The sequence below is a fragment of the Marmota marmota genome, unplaced genomic scaffold (assembly GCF_001458135.2).
Source record: "Marmota marmota marmota unplaced genomic scaffold, marMar, whole genome shotgun sequence".
Lineage (NCBI taxonomy): Eukaryota > Metazoa > Chordata > Mammalia > Rodentia > Sciuridae > Marmota > Marmota marmota.
In genome coordinates this window covers 11,110,097-11,123,201 of record NW_026000020.1, presented here as the reverse complement: position 1 = coordinate 11,123,201, position 13,105 = coordinate 11,110,097, and the positions used below count along the sequence as shown (strand labels likewise).

General features: G+C 46.6%; 2 long non-coding RNA genes across 2 annotated transcripts in view; one reads left to right on the top strand and one right to left on the bottom strand.

The window, feature by feature from the left end:
• Window positions 1-12,541, top strand: part of LOC125618852 — a 19,161-nt gene extending 6,620 nt beyond the window's left edge. The window contains exons 3-4 of the long non-coding RNA XR_007350239.1: window positions 9,889-9,894; window positions 12,529-12,541. This is a non-coding gene — a long non-coding RNA (uncharacterized LOC125618852). The remainder of the gene's footprint in view (window positions 1-9,888; window positions 9,895-12,528) is intronic.
• Window positions 1-13,105, bottom strand: part of LOC125618848 — a 222,777-nt gene that overhangs the window by 129,260 nt on the left and 80,412 nt on the right. The window lies entirely within an intron of this gene.

Genomic DNA, 13,105 nt, shown 5'->3' with positions numbered 1-13,105 from the left:
CCCTTCTCTCTCTCTCTCTCTCTCTCTCTCTCTCTCTCTCTCTCTGTCTTTATCTGCTTTGTTGTCTCCAGCTTGTTTTATTATTTGACCAGGATGACTTATCTGGGGTAATTAGCTTCACATTTTTTAGTACTAAATACATTCAAGTAATTTGAGTTAGAATAAAAGCTCTTCATTAATCTGTCTGCCTATGCACAGTATCAGAGGCTCTGCTTGGCCCCACAGTCCAGGCAGTTTTCTCCTCATGAGCTACTGTCTTCACAGAGGCCCCTGCCGCCAGTGCCCACATGTTATAAAGGAGGACTTTGCCATGAGACCTGAGCTGTGTCAGGCAGGCAGGGTCAGCAGCATGGTGGCCCAGACCCTGGTGTGCAGGTTCCTGTGGCTCTGGGCCTCAGGTGAGCAACTTAAGTACTTCAGTGACCTCAGAGTAATAACTCTGTGGAGTTGGAATAGCAATTAGAAGATGGACTGGGAAACAATGGCCACTTCCATATGGGTCTTACTGTTTGCTGACTCACAAGACCCTGACAAAGGTATTGTAAATGGTATTTCAAAGTACAAATTACACAGTGTGTGTGTGTGTGTGTGTGTGTGTGTGTGTGTGTGTGGGTGTGTGTGTGTGTTCATAGTTCATTGTTAATTTCTCTGATTTCATGTGCCTGTGGGGACAGCCTGATGACCCATGCTGTTTCTGAAGGAGACATGGTCACCATCAGCTTCAAATCTAACCAGAGTCTCTTATTCAAACAGCACGACAGGCCTGGATCCAGCATAAACCAGGAGAAGGTCTTGGCCTGATCCTCTCCTGAGTGTCCCCAAGGGCAGCTGAGGTCCCAGTGCTGTTTAGTGGCAGAGGGCCAGGGACAGCTTTCCACAACAGGCTCCAGGGTGAGGCAGTACACCACCACATGCTCCCCCCACAGAGCTTCAGACTCAGATGTGAACCTCCTGCCAGGTGAAGAGTCAGGAAGTCTTTGCCAGCTGCTTCCTCCTCAGAGGACATTAAATTCTCCTTCTTGCTGAGATATCACATGTTTCTAATTTATTCCTTGAATATTTTGCAATGCCCAGGAAAAAAAAAAACATAAGGAAATGTGCCTGTTTTCGATCCTAATCTAATTAAATATAGGACTAATCTGTGACCCAACTATCCCTCTGCTGGACATTAACTCAAGGGAACCAGGTCACCAACTGGGATGACCACACAGCCATGATCACTGCAGAATTCTTCACAGTGTCTACGATGAGACAGTCAAAGGCTTACTTGGTGGGTGACAGGACAAAGGAATAGGCTCTTTACAGGTCAAAGACAGGAGAGGGCACAGTTAGGAGGCCATTGCCAACACCCAGTTGGGCTTGGTGGCTTTCTTGGTGCAGGGAGATTAAAGTGGGGGGGAGCAGTGAGGGGTGCATTTTGGAGATGGAGCTCTCTACTTGGCCCCCTCTCTGACCTGCCCATCACTGAGTCCTTCTCTCTCAAGACTTCTGCCTACACTTGCAGAAACTGCTACTGCCTCCATTCCTCTGGTATTCTGTGGCTCTGGACATTCTCAGAGCCCTAGAGCTGTCTTTTGAAGAGGCTGGGTGGTGGGCCTTTATCCCCCAGCTTCTCTTCTGCAGGGAGCTGGAACCCTGACCCTTCCATGTGGAGAGCTCTGTTCCCAGGCCAGTGCCCTCTGCATGAAGACAGGTATCTCTGTTGTTTAGAAGTCACCTGTGCTCCTGGCCTCCTAGCACATTCTTGGAGTGAGCCAAAGCTAAGGAGGCATTGGCCCTGGAGGCCAAGTTTAATAAGCTACCCAATTTTGGTATTTGCATGAAACATATTTTAATACAACATTAAAGAAAACTAAATGAATGTATTTATACTTCAGTATTAAATAAAGTGAGAATTTAAAAACACACAGAATCTATCTTGAACATGAAGACACAAATAGGGAAAAGTTTGTGTTGTGGCATTTGGTTTTGAAGGATACTTCCATGCATGGATTGTCTTTTATTTTATCTATCTATCTATCTATCTATCTATCTATCTATCTATCTGTCTATTTATTTTTGTCATAAAAATAATAGATGGATAGATAGATAGGTATCTGGAGATGGCAAGGGAGTTGAGAGAGGAGTGGTAAGCTGGTATTTAAGGACCATCTCAGCAGGGGACTGCATAGCTTCTGCAGTGCATAGAGCCACCCGTATGTGGCGCTGTATGCTGTGGGCTGTCAGGAGTGTCTCCCATGAGGGCAGAGCACTAGGGGTCCCTTTGTGTGAACTAGTCCAGGTCCTGGTGCAAACATGTTCTGTTCGAGTCTGTTTCCCACATGTAGAATGCAGACAAAGGACAGGCGAGGGGTCTGACTCTTCATAACCTGATATTCTGAGATGCTAAAGCAGCTCTGAGCCTTTGGCCTCACATCAAAGGAATCCTCACAAGAGGAAGGCAAAGGGCCCTGGGAAAGGATCAATCTTCAGGGGACTGTGCAAATTGTGGACTGTGCCAGCAGAGGGCAGCAGTGAACACTGTCCTTTCAAGGTCCCCTTCAGATCTTGCTGTCTTCAGGGACCCTGCATGAGAAGGTGTCTGCACCATTTCTGGAAAATTAGAGAGAGCTGGAGAGTGCAGGGTAAACTGGGCATAGCTCCTGTGGGTTTGGTGGGCTACTGTAGACTGGTCTTGCTGCTCATTAGGGGGAGATTTTTTTTATGGCTCTTCTCATGTTAGGGTGGGCAGAGCTGAAGCTCAATAGGTGGTGTGAACCTGGGCACCATGAAGCCACCTGACCTCAGGGAGCTTCTCTCTGAAGTGACCTCTTACTTGGAAGTCTCATGGAAGAAGAGATATGTTTAAGTTCACACACACAGACAGGATAATAGGCTCAAATTTTGTTACTTGTGATGAGAAAAAGACAAAGTATACAAGCTGAGGTTCAAACTGTTCCAAGAGACAACAGTGTGGACAGGAAGGTATTTGTTCACTTCACACTGACCTTATTGACAAAAGAAGTCCCATCTTGAAGGAGCTCATGAAATAAATTTAGCATATTTGTAAAGGTGTCTGTTGGATGATGTTGATCCTGCTGTTTCTTGGATCTGGACTCTGTACTGGAGAAGGAGAATGGGACACCTGGTTTGACTTGACACCTGGTTTGACTTGACACCTGGTTTTGCCCTGAGCTCATCCTGAACTCAGTGAGTGACCTGGTTAGACACATATGCTCTGCCCTCTTCCCTTGTTCCCATAAGAGATGAGTTCTGAACTTCTCTCTGGGTCTGAATATCTGCCCCATTTGATGGACAGGTGGGACCTGTAGAGCATCATTGTGGAGAGCAGAGGGCACAGGACCCTGTGGACAGAGAAGAGGCTCACATTGAGGTAGATTCCTCTCACTGAAATCTGTGCTAGGATGTTCAACTTCTTAACCACCAGAGGATGACATGAACCTGGATATACATTCACCAAGGCCTCAGCCCTGGAGAGGCTGATCTATATTTCAAGCATAAATTTAATTTTACATTTTTATCTGTTAAGACAGCATCATTATAGGAACTGAATGAGACACCGTGGTCTCTTGCTGCTGTCACTCAGGTTGTCTTTTGAGCATTCATAGCACTCAGGATGGAGGTCACCACTGTACTTGTCACAGCTGCCACAACAGCATATTGTTAAGGCTGTATACTCCTGGGTTAAGCAGGAGTCCTCCACAGAATCATGTAGGGACCCAGGCCAGGGTGGCTCCATCCCCATGTGTGCACCATGTGGAGCTCATGGCCTCTTCCCTCTGCTCCTGTGGGAGAGGAGGCCTGGAATGTGAGTGACTTGTTGAACATTATTGTTATCTGTTAAAGAAAACTGTCACCCGCCCCAAATTACTCTTTAACAAGGCAAAACATGAAAGAGAAAAACAAAAGACACTCTTTTCTTTTACAGAGATAAGTCAGCTCATTAGCACTCTTACACTTCATGGACAATTCAGGAACTATTCAACACCTCCAGCCATAGACCTTCTTTCTGTGATGTTAACATTATGTCAGGTGCATCCATGTTTTTGTTACCCAGTGAAACAACATTACTTTGTGCGAACAATGGACAATACAGCTCTGCCGTCACTTTTTTTTAACTTCTTACTGTTTCTCTGCATGCATTGGATAATTTTGTGTAAAATATTGCCCCAACCCAGAAGCTAAGCTATTAGCATCTTACCCTCCCCACCACTCTGCCTTTCTGTGAGTGAGGAATCAGGCTGTAGCTTCCTGTGTGGCCCTGGCTCAGGGTTGGTCTTGAGCATGTTGTGGGATGTTGGTCAGTGGTAAAGCAGGTGCCTCTTGGGCAGAATCTCTGGTTTCCATTCCCACAGCCAGAGGAATGACTTTTTCTAGTCTATGAAACAGTATAATTTTAATTAATTTATTTCCTTTTTTATGCTAACACACTGCTTTTCAAGCTCTCCAGGTTTATGTACATCTCGATCTGCACAAGGTACTCACCCTTTGTTTGTGCATCCAATATTAGTGCACATTCATCCACTAACTTATGCCTCCCTGCGTCTCCCTTTACACACCTCCACGTCTCTCTGAGTTATTGCTCCTCTGTGAGCAGGGTCTTCAGTGGGTTCTCCAAACAAGGACAACTAACTGTCTGGTTTTAATCACAGTTTCTTGTCCCCAGAATTGCTTCTTTCACCTTTCTGGGATTCCAGATATTTAAAAAATTACTTATTCACAACATTCTTTTAAATTTAAACAATTGTGAATAATTTTTCATCCACATAAAGAAATATTCACATATTAATTTAATAGTCATCACAAATAGGACTTGGGATTTCAGTTACATTCACCAGGAGCTCTATTATCTAGGAATCACCTTCATCACAATGGCACAACCTTCCACCCTCTTGGTGACATATTAGTGACTTTTCCAACTCTGATCCCTCCCAAGATGAAGGCAGGGAGTCAAGGATGTCAGGCAGGGAGAGTGGAAACTGCATCCTCACCATATTCCTGCTGGTTCCTGGAAAAATAAGAGAGAAATACAAGGTTGAGTGCCCTGTTAATAAGCCATTTCCATCATTTTCCGTTCATAAGTTATTACAGACTCAGGCATTTTTGTATGTGTGTTTGATTAGATTTGAATCCCAATTTCACAAAGAAGAGCATTTGCAAGCAATTTGGGACCTGCAGCACCAGATTCCTGCCCAGGGCCCAGGTCCTGCTCCTCCTGCAGTGTCCACACTCATCCTGTCTGCTTATTCAGAAGGGGACTGACACCTCTGTGCTTGTCCTTCACATGCCAGGCCAGGCTGCTGCAGCTGACAGGACCATTCATTTGTGTGACCTGAGCTGAGGCCCAGGCAGTCATGGTCCACAGTCCTCACCTGCACCCTGTTCCCTGAGTACCCAGCACCTTCCACTCACAGATTAGAGACTCTGCTGAGCTGCTGCCAAGACCAACAGCTCATGTGGCAACTGGCCCCCCAGACAGGGAGGTTTTTGCTTGGGGATGCACCACTGTGTGAGGAGCCTGTAGACATTGCATACAGTAATATATACCAGTATCCTCAGGCTCCACCATGCTGATCCTCAGTGTGAAATCTGTCTCTGACCTACTGCCACAGAACCTGTCTAAGATCACAGAGATATGGTTGGAAACCAAATATATTAGACTCTGTGGATCCTGGCCTGGATTGTGCACAACCCAGTTCAAATACATGTTTCCATTTCTGTATAGGAGGCTCTGACTGGACCTGCAGGAGATGGAGGCTGGCTGCCCAGGTGTGACGGGCACAGAGACAGTTGTCTGGGTCATCACAATAACCCCACTAGTTCCCATAAAAGTCACAGAGTAATGCTAAGTTAGGTAGAAAATTTAAGAAAAGCTTTCACATTTTTTTTCTATATTTAAGACTAAATAAATTTTTGTTTTTCATCTATACACTAAAAGTATTCATATACATAAAGAATTCAAAGGGAGTAAGCTCTAATAGCCTCTCTAGAATTCCCTTCAACATCCCCTCCTATTATGTGACAACTTTCATCAGAGAGAGTCCCTTGCTCCTTCTGGAATACTCTCTCACATTGATTGACCTCTGCTGCCTCATCCTGGAGGACAGACCTGCACATCTCTCATGTGGATAGAGCTCACATGGGCAGAATGGGGGCACAGGGCTCCTTTCCCTCCCCCTTCTCCTTCCTCATCCCCTATGTCCTCACGAGTGATCCAGAGCAGCAGCCCCGGGAGCTGAGCAGGGAGCCTCATTTTGAGAAGCTGAACTGAGGAGTCCTGGTGAGTCAAGGGCAGGTTAGAGCTGAGCTTTTATGTCAGCCTTGAAAGAAGACCCTCCCCAGGGAGCAGCATGCAAATGACCTGGTGGGTGCTGGCTGGGGAGACTGAGGGAGGGAGGGCCTTCTTGTGAGTCCAGGGTCATAAGATGTCTTCTACAGTTGGAGGAAATAGAGCAGAGAAATAGCACTGGGTGCCTGTGGTGTGGGCAGGAGGCCTCATCATAAAACTCTCCCCTGCCCTCCTAAGACAGCACAGATGCACAGATAGGGAGGTGGCCTGCAGGTAAGACTCTGTGAGGAAGTATACATCTTGCTGTCTTCCTCTCAGCTGAGAGGAAAAGGTGACAAGTGCCACCTCACAAGTGTTGATGTTTGAAATTTCTTCCATCCACAGCATGCAGTTGAAGAAGTTCAAGGGCTTCTGGTGTCTGATGTTACCTTCAGAAATACAAGAGTATCAGGGACAGTTTAGATGTCAGCTTTTCACGGCCCAGTGACTGAAATAAGAGCAGAAGTGTGACAAGAAGCTGGTGGGAAGATAAATCTTGTTTCAGCAGAAGATCCAGTAGCTCTTCTCAAGGAAACAGGACAAGGAGCATGTCCCCTGAGGTAGTCAATGTGAAGTTCCTGGGGCGAGGTCTGTAACTGGTGGCCATCCTTTCCTAGTCATCTTCATGCATTTGACACTCAGAGCAACAAAACATTTCCCAGGAGATGGATCCCTGAGCCCATGGGACAGTGTGGACAGGGAGGATTCTGCATTAGTTCCTTATCATAGATGATAGAGACATCCCTCCCCATGTGCTCCTCCTTGTCAGGGACACTAGGGAGCTGGTGCCAACACTCTGGGTTTTAAAGTAGTTTCCCTAGGTCAGAACTGCACCCAGGCACTCTCCCCATGTTCAGGGGGTTCCATCTGCACTACTGTTCCCCTGGGACTGGCCCCAAGTTGTCATGGGAGAAGGATCTTTTTCCTGCACAGGGACATTATTTCAGCCCTCCTCCTCCACAGGTGGGACAGAGGGAGCCTGTGCTGTGTTGGCCAACATGGCTGTGCTGCTTTTCTCCCCGGCCCAGGACCTCTGACACGCCCTCTCCACTGTGTGGAACTTGGGCCACCAGCACCCGAGGACCCTGCCATGTGTCTCTTAGTTTAGCTGAACCTCTGTGCCTGTCCTTCCCCAAGTGGGCAGCGTCCTCTGAACCTGTGAAACTTGCCTGTTTGCAGTTGCCCCAGGCTGCGGTCTTTCTGTGCTTTTTCTGAATGAGCAGAAGGAAAGGAAATGAAGGAGAATGTGTTGGAACTCACTGGGCAGGAACAGGAAAAGTGCAGAGTCTCAGAGTGTTTCAGAGCACAGGACCCCTTGGGAGAAAGTGGTGAGCAGATCACTCCTCTGTCTTCTCCTTGCCCTAAGGATATTCTCATGGTATTTCCTGGGGATCTCATGATGGCCCTGAGCTATCTCAGGTGCAGTTTAGATCCACTTATCTCAACTGATTTCCATAGTTTATGTCTGATTTACTTACAAAGATATTTTCTAGGTAAGTAGATTTCCCTTTTCCATGACTCTAATTCAGTGCCCTCTTTACTATTGTAGATGCTCCTATTGGTGCATTGGTGTTCTGCAAAACAGATGGTTCCCTGAGCACAATCTGCAGGCAGGGGATACACTGTGCTCCATCTTAGTCCCTGGTGCCCCCTCTTTCCCTTTTTTCTATCCCCACTCCCCTCCATCTTCTCTCCTCTCCTCCTTCTGTTTATTCATCTGCTCCTTTGTCATTGGTGGGCTCTAAACCTCTGTGGAGCTGGGCTCACTGCTGTGCTGCGGTGTTTGTGTCCAAGCACATGGTGTCATGTGGTGTATTCCTTCCACATTTCCTCCCTGTCCCAGTCCCCTTCCCCCTCCATCTCTGTCTCCTTTGTCACTGGTTGTCCTTCTCTCCTATGACATCTTACCCCCCCCCCTTTCCCCTTCCTTTGCTCTAGTGTTTCCATAGAAGAGGTGATGTGGGACCCTCACCTTCCAGATTCGGGCTCTTTCACTTGTCATAATGTTCTTCACTTCCATCCATTTACCTGAAATTCCACCATTTCCTTGTTCTTTAAGGCCTCGAGTTCAGCCTGGATTGTGTGGGTGTGGACAGATCAGGAGGAGCTCTGTGCAGAAGAAGGCAGAACCTGACCACACTGAAGAGAGAGCAAAGAGCTGAGGGTCCTCTCAGTCATGAGCCATGTGGAACAATTGCTCTTGTGTTTAGTTTTCTGATCCTTCTGATGAGATATGGAAGTGTGATGTCTCTCCTAGTTTTCTGTGGCTAAGCAACAAATTTCCCCCTGTTCAGCAGTGTGTTTCATCCTGGGCCTCTACCTCAGGAGTTCAGGCTGTGTCCTTGTCACGACCCCTTGCCCACAAGGAAGACGCAACTCAGGAATCTTCTTTCAGCAGTTTATTCAGGCCCTTGATATTTCTTCTTCTACCCCTCGGATGCCCCTCCCAGCCTTAATAAAGCATCTCAAGCCCCAATGCAAAGCTGCCACGTGGAGCTTTCTCATAGGGTGGTGAAAAATCATGTGCCAACTCTCCCAAATAAGGAGTTGTTTGTCACAGACCACAGCGGAGCCAGCGCCATCTTGTAATGGCGACCATAATCTGCAGAAACGGCAGAAGCGGCTCACCACAGTTCCCCCTTTCTGTTTTCTTAAAACAATACAGGCGAGAGTAGAGGTCCTATCCCACTGTGCAGAAGTGGCTGCATAGTATGGCTCAGTCTTAAGGAGGGCCCTTCCCCAGATCCGAGACCATATCAGCCGACGCCTTTTTTCGTGGGGCGGGGCGTGGACGCGTCTAACCCGCATGCAATAGGACATGCTCTCCTTGAGGTCCACGTCAAGGATCACTCAAGTGCAGTGCCTTGCCTCGCATCCTGTATCGTGACGATGGTGGACGAAGGGGGATAGCTGAGGCTGAACTGTGGCTGTTTATAACGACAAACAAGTTGACAGCACCCTGAAAGAAAGGCACGGACTTTAAGACGATAGAAAAGCACTAGTGTGGAAACCCATCTGCGTGCAATGGCAGTAAGACCGGCAGAGTGCAAGGGCTTTCCAACACTAAGAGAATAGCAAGGAAGGTCATGTCGATCCCAGTGCAATGTTATAATAACTTGGGGTGCAACGACCATGACAAAGGTTTACTGTTTAAGATGCGCAAGCCAGACTTGAGGCGAGTTGCCATTTTCTAAAGCTGCAAGAGCTTGTATGATCATAGCCTTATCGTGAGCACTGCGGGCCTTAAGGCGACAGAGAAACCACAAACAGAGGAACATACCGAAGCAACACATTGCACCAAAAATGCCTACCCCCACCCACTCTTTGAAGAAAGAAAAAGCAGAAGATATCCAATTGGTGAATTGGCCCAAAGTCACGGGATCGACACGGGTACTGTTCAAGACAGCTATCTGGGTTAGTTGAGACTGGATCATGTCTTCCGCTGCCATGGACCAATTTCCGGCCAAATATTCGCCAATGATGTGGGAGGCATTCCTGGAATCATTAAATCTGACAGAGGTTATGCATAAATGTGCACGTTGGTCAACACAACCCAAAAGCACCAAGTCAGCCAATTCTTCTACCTGAGCTTGGAGTAAATCTATTCTTTGGTTGGCAGCTAAAATCCCTGACAAAATATGTTGATTAATTGTATTTTGGGATTCAAGTATGGTGGAAGTTTGTTGAACAACTTGATTAATGGTGGCAGCAGTTTGTACTTGACTGGCCATGGCCACTCCGGCCGTAACCGCTGCAGCAGCAGACACTGTCACAGCTGTCACTATAGCTGCTGTAATTCCAAAATCCCTGCGGACTCTAAGTAGTTCAACAATGGGGAATTTATCTGGGTCCGCAGTGACTGGGATTGGGACAAAAGTTGGAATTTTCATAACCACTGCCGTAGTCCAGGAGCCATTCCAACACTCAGACAAATAGCAGGTAATATTAGAACAGTCAAGCATCCCCGACGAGGTGTCATTAGCCAAAAGGAGCAAGAACGGGGATTGGACGCAGACCATTGCAGGGGGTAATGTGGCATTATATAGCAAAGAGTTGAATGAAACAGATGTAAGTCTATTACCTCGTTCATTCTCCTTAACAGTGCCAGAAACATTAGCCAGCCAGCTTTTGACTCCCAGCAATTGAGCCAATGCAGAAATATCAGCTGAAGCCCCCTTCTCATTGGAAATCAGCCATTGAAACCAGGACCAACCTACTCCTGTAGAGGAGTTGGCACTGTTGTTAAAGTTATAAACATACCTCTTAAGAGAGGGGGAAAAGGAGAAACCTTTAGCAACTTGATGTTTCTCCCAAGAATGATCCTGACAAGGCGTAAATGTTGGGGGGAAACCAAGATTAGGAGTACAGTAAGGGGAGGCCTTGAAATGAGTGGCATTGTAAGTACTATTAGAAGAAGGAGGCACTGGGATTAGTACCTTGGAGATAATAGCCAAGGTAGTTATGTTTAAAGCAGAGCTATTTGCGGGGGTCCCTGAACCTGATTGCTCCCCTGAAACTACTTGGCTCAGTACAGCACTGATAATGTTCCCTGAGACCTGACTGGACCGCAATGGGTCCTCCCAGTTAGTCAAATTTTTGGTCTTAAGGTTGATGCAATTAGCGTTTCCAAGGCTGAAACAAAACACTCCTGTGAGATTAACTTGAGATTGATTAAAAATGCTCTCCATGTCCCCTCTAGGAGAGGCACAGGGAGCAGACATCTCACATGAGGTAGAGAAAAGAGTGGGGAGGACACTAGAATTACTATGAACCGGCATCGGCATTGGCCAAGCCCGTGCCACTGCCCACCACTGCATTGGTGTCGTCTGTGCCATCGGCACCAGCACCAGAACCAGAGCACGTAGCAGAGTGAAGATCCTCATCACGGGATTGCTGTGGTATCTCTTGTTGCTGGTCGGTTGATGTCAAGACTCTTCTTGTCAGGCGTTCAGGGACCCACAACGGTTCCGTGCGATCCTGGGGAAAAACACATACAGATCCTCGTGCCCATGTCAGCACGGGGTCGGGGCCGTTCCATTGGCCCGTAAGAACATCCTTCCACTTAACATAGCCAATTACAGAAGGCTGAGGAGACACATGTCTATCGGCCGCAGAGCGACCATGAATATCCAAATTCAAAAAATTAATGGTAAAGAGAGCCAAGGATAGGCGTTCTTTAGGAGTGTGTTCAGCTCCTATTCCCCCTTTTTGTTTTTGTAAAGTTTCCTTTAAGGTGCGATGAGCACGCTCAACAATGCCTTGTCCTTGAGGATTGTAAGGCAGACCATGAGTAAGTTGCACTCCCATGGTAGAACAAAAGGATGTAAATTGTCTTCCAGTATAAGCAGGTCCATTATCAGTCTTAAGGGATGCAGGAGCACCCCATGCTGCCCATGCTTCTAGGCAATGAGTGATAACATTACGTGCCTTTTCTCCCGATAAAGCAGAAGCATGAATAACTCCAGAGCACGTATCAACAGAAACATGTACATACTTGAGGTTACCAAAGTCAGGTATGTGTGTCACATCCATTTGCCAGACAACCAATGGCTTCAATCCCCGTGGATTCACTCCATAAGTAGGGGGATGAAGAAATGTGACACAATGGGGACATTGTAATACTATCTGACGAGCATCCGCTCTTGAAATGGAAAAACGCCTGCGCAGCGTTAAAGCATTAACATGGAAATTCTGGTGAAATAATTTAGCCCCCTCTAAGGAGGAAGCCAAGCATATCAACTGACCTCTAGTGGCTGAGTCCGCACAGGCATTACCCTGTGATAACGGACCAGGAAGAGAGGTATGAGCCCGGATGTGCATTGGATAAAAAGGAGCAGTGCGGCTACAGATAAGCTGTTGAAGCTGATTAAAGTAAGCAGATACATTATGGACATTACTAATAGCTCCCACGGCCTCCAGGACTTTTAGTGCTTGTACCACATAGATGGAGTCCGAAATAAGATTAAAAGGAAAAGAACACTGTTTAAAAACCTCAATAACAATTTGCAGTTCCACCCATTGTGGATTTCCAGGAGCAAATTGATGCTGAACAGGGGGAGAATCATTAATTACATAAGCTCCCATTCCAGACTTGGAACCATCAGTAAAAATATTAACAGCCCCCGGAATTGGATTGGGTGAAGTTACCTTAGGGAAAATGATGGGATGTTCTTTAACAAAATGGAGTAATGGATGGGAAGGGTAATGATTATCAATATCCCCTTGAAACGAGCAACATAGAATAGCCCAGTTGTCTAGAGTAGCACACAAAACATTAAGTTGAGCTTTAGTATAGGGTATAATAAGAGAAGAAGGTGATTGTCCGAAAAATTGAATGCTTTGTTGAATCCCTTTAAGTGCTAACGCTGCAACAGCATCAGGATAGTATTCTAAGGATTTTCCTGGGGATATATGTGGGTGGATCCATAGTAAAGGCCCATCTTGCCACAGTACTCCAGTAGGCTGCCGCATAGTGGCAAGCACACATAACTGGAAAGGTTTATTACTCTGGAGCCTGTATAAAGTAGCATGTTGTATAGCATCTTCTACTGTTATAAGGGCCGCTCTAGCCTCTTTGGTGAGGCTACGAGGAGAAGCAAGATCTGGATCACCCTTAAGGGTAGCATACAAAGGCTGGAGCACACTATTAGGAATCTGTAAATATCCCCTTATCCAATTAATATCTCCCAGCAGTTTTTGAAAATCATTTAAAGTTTGGAGATCTTGAGTCCTTATGGTGATTTTCTGTGGTTTTAATTTGTCATGCCCAATTATCGC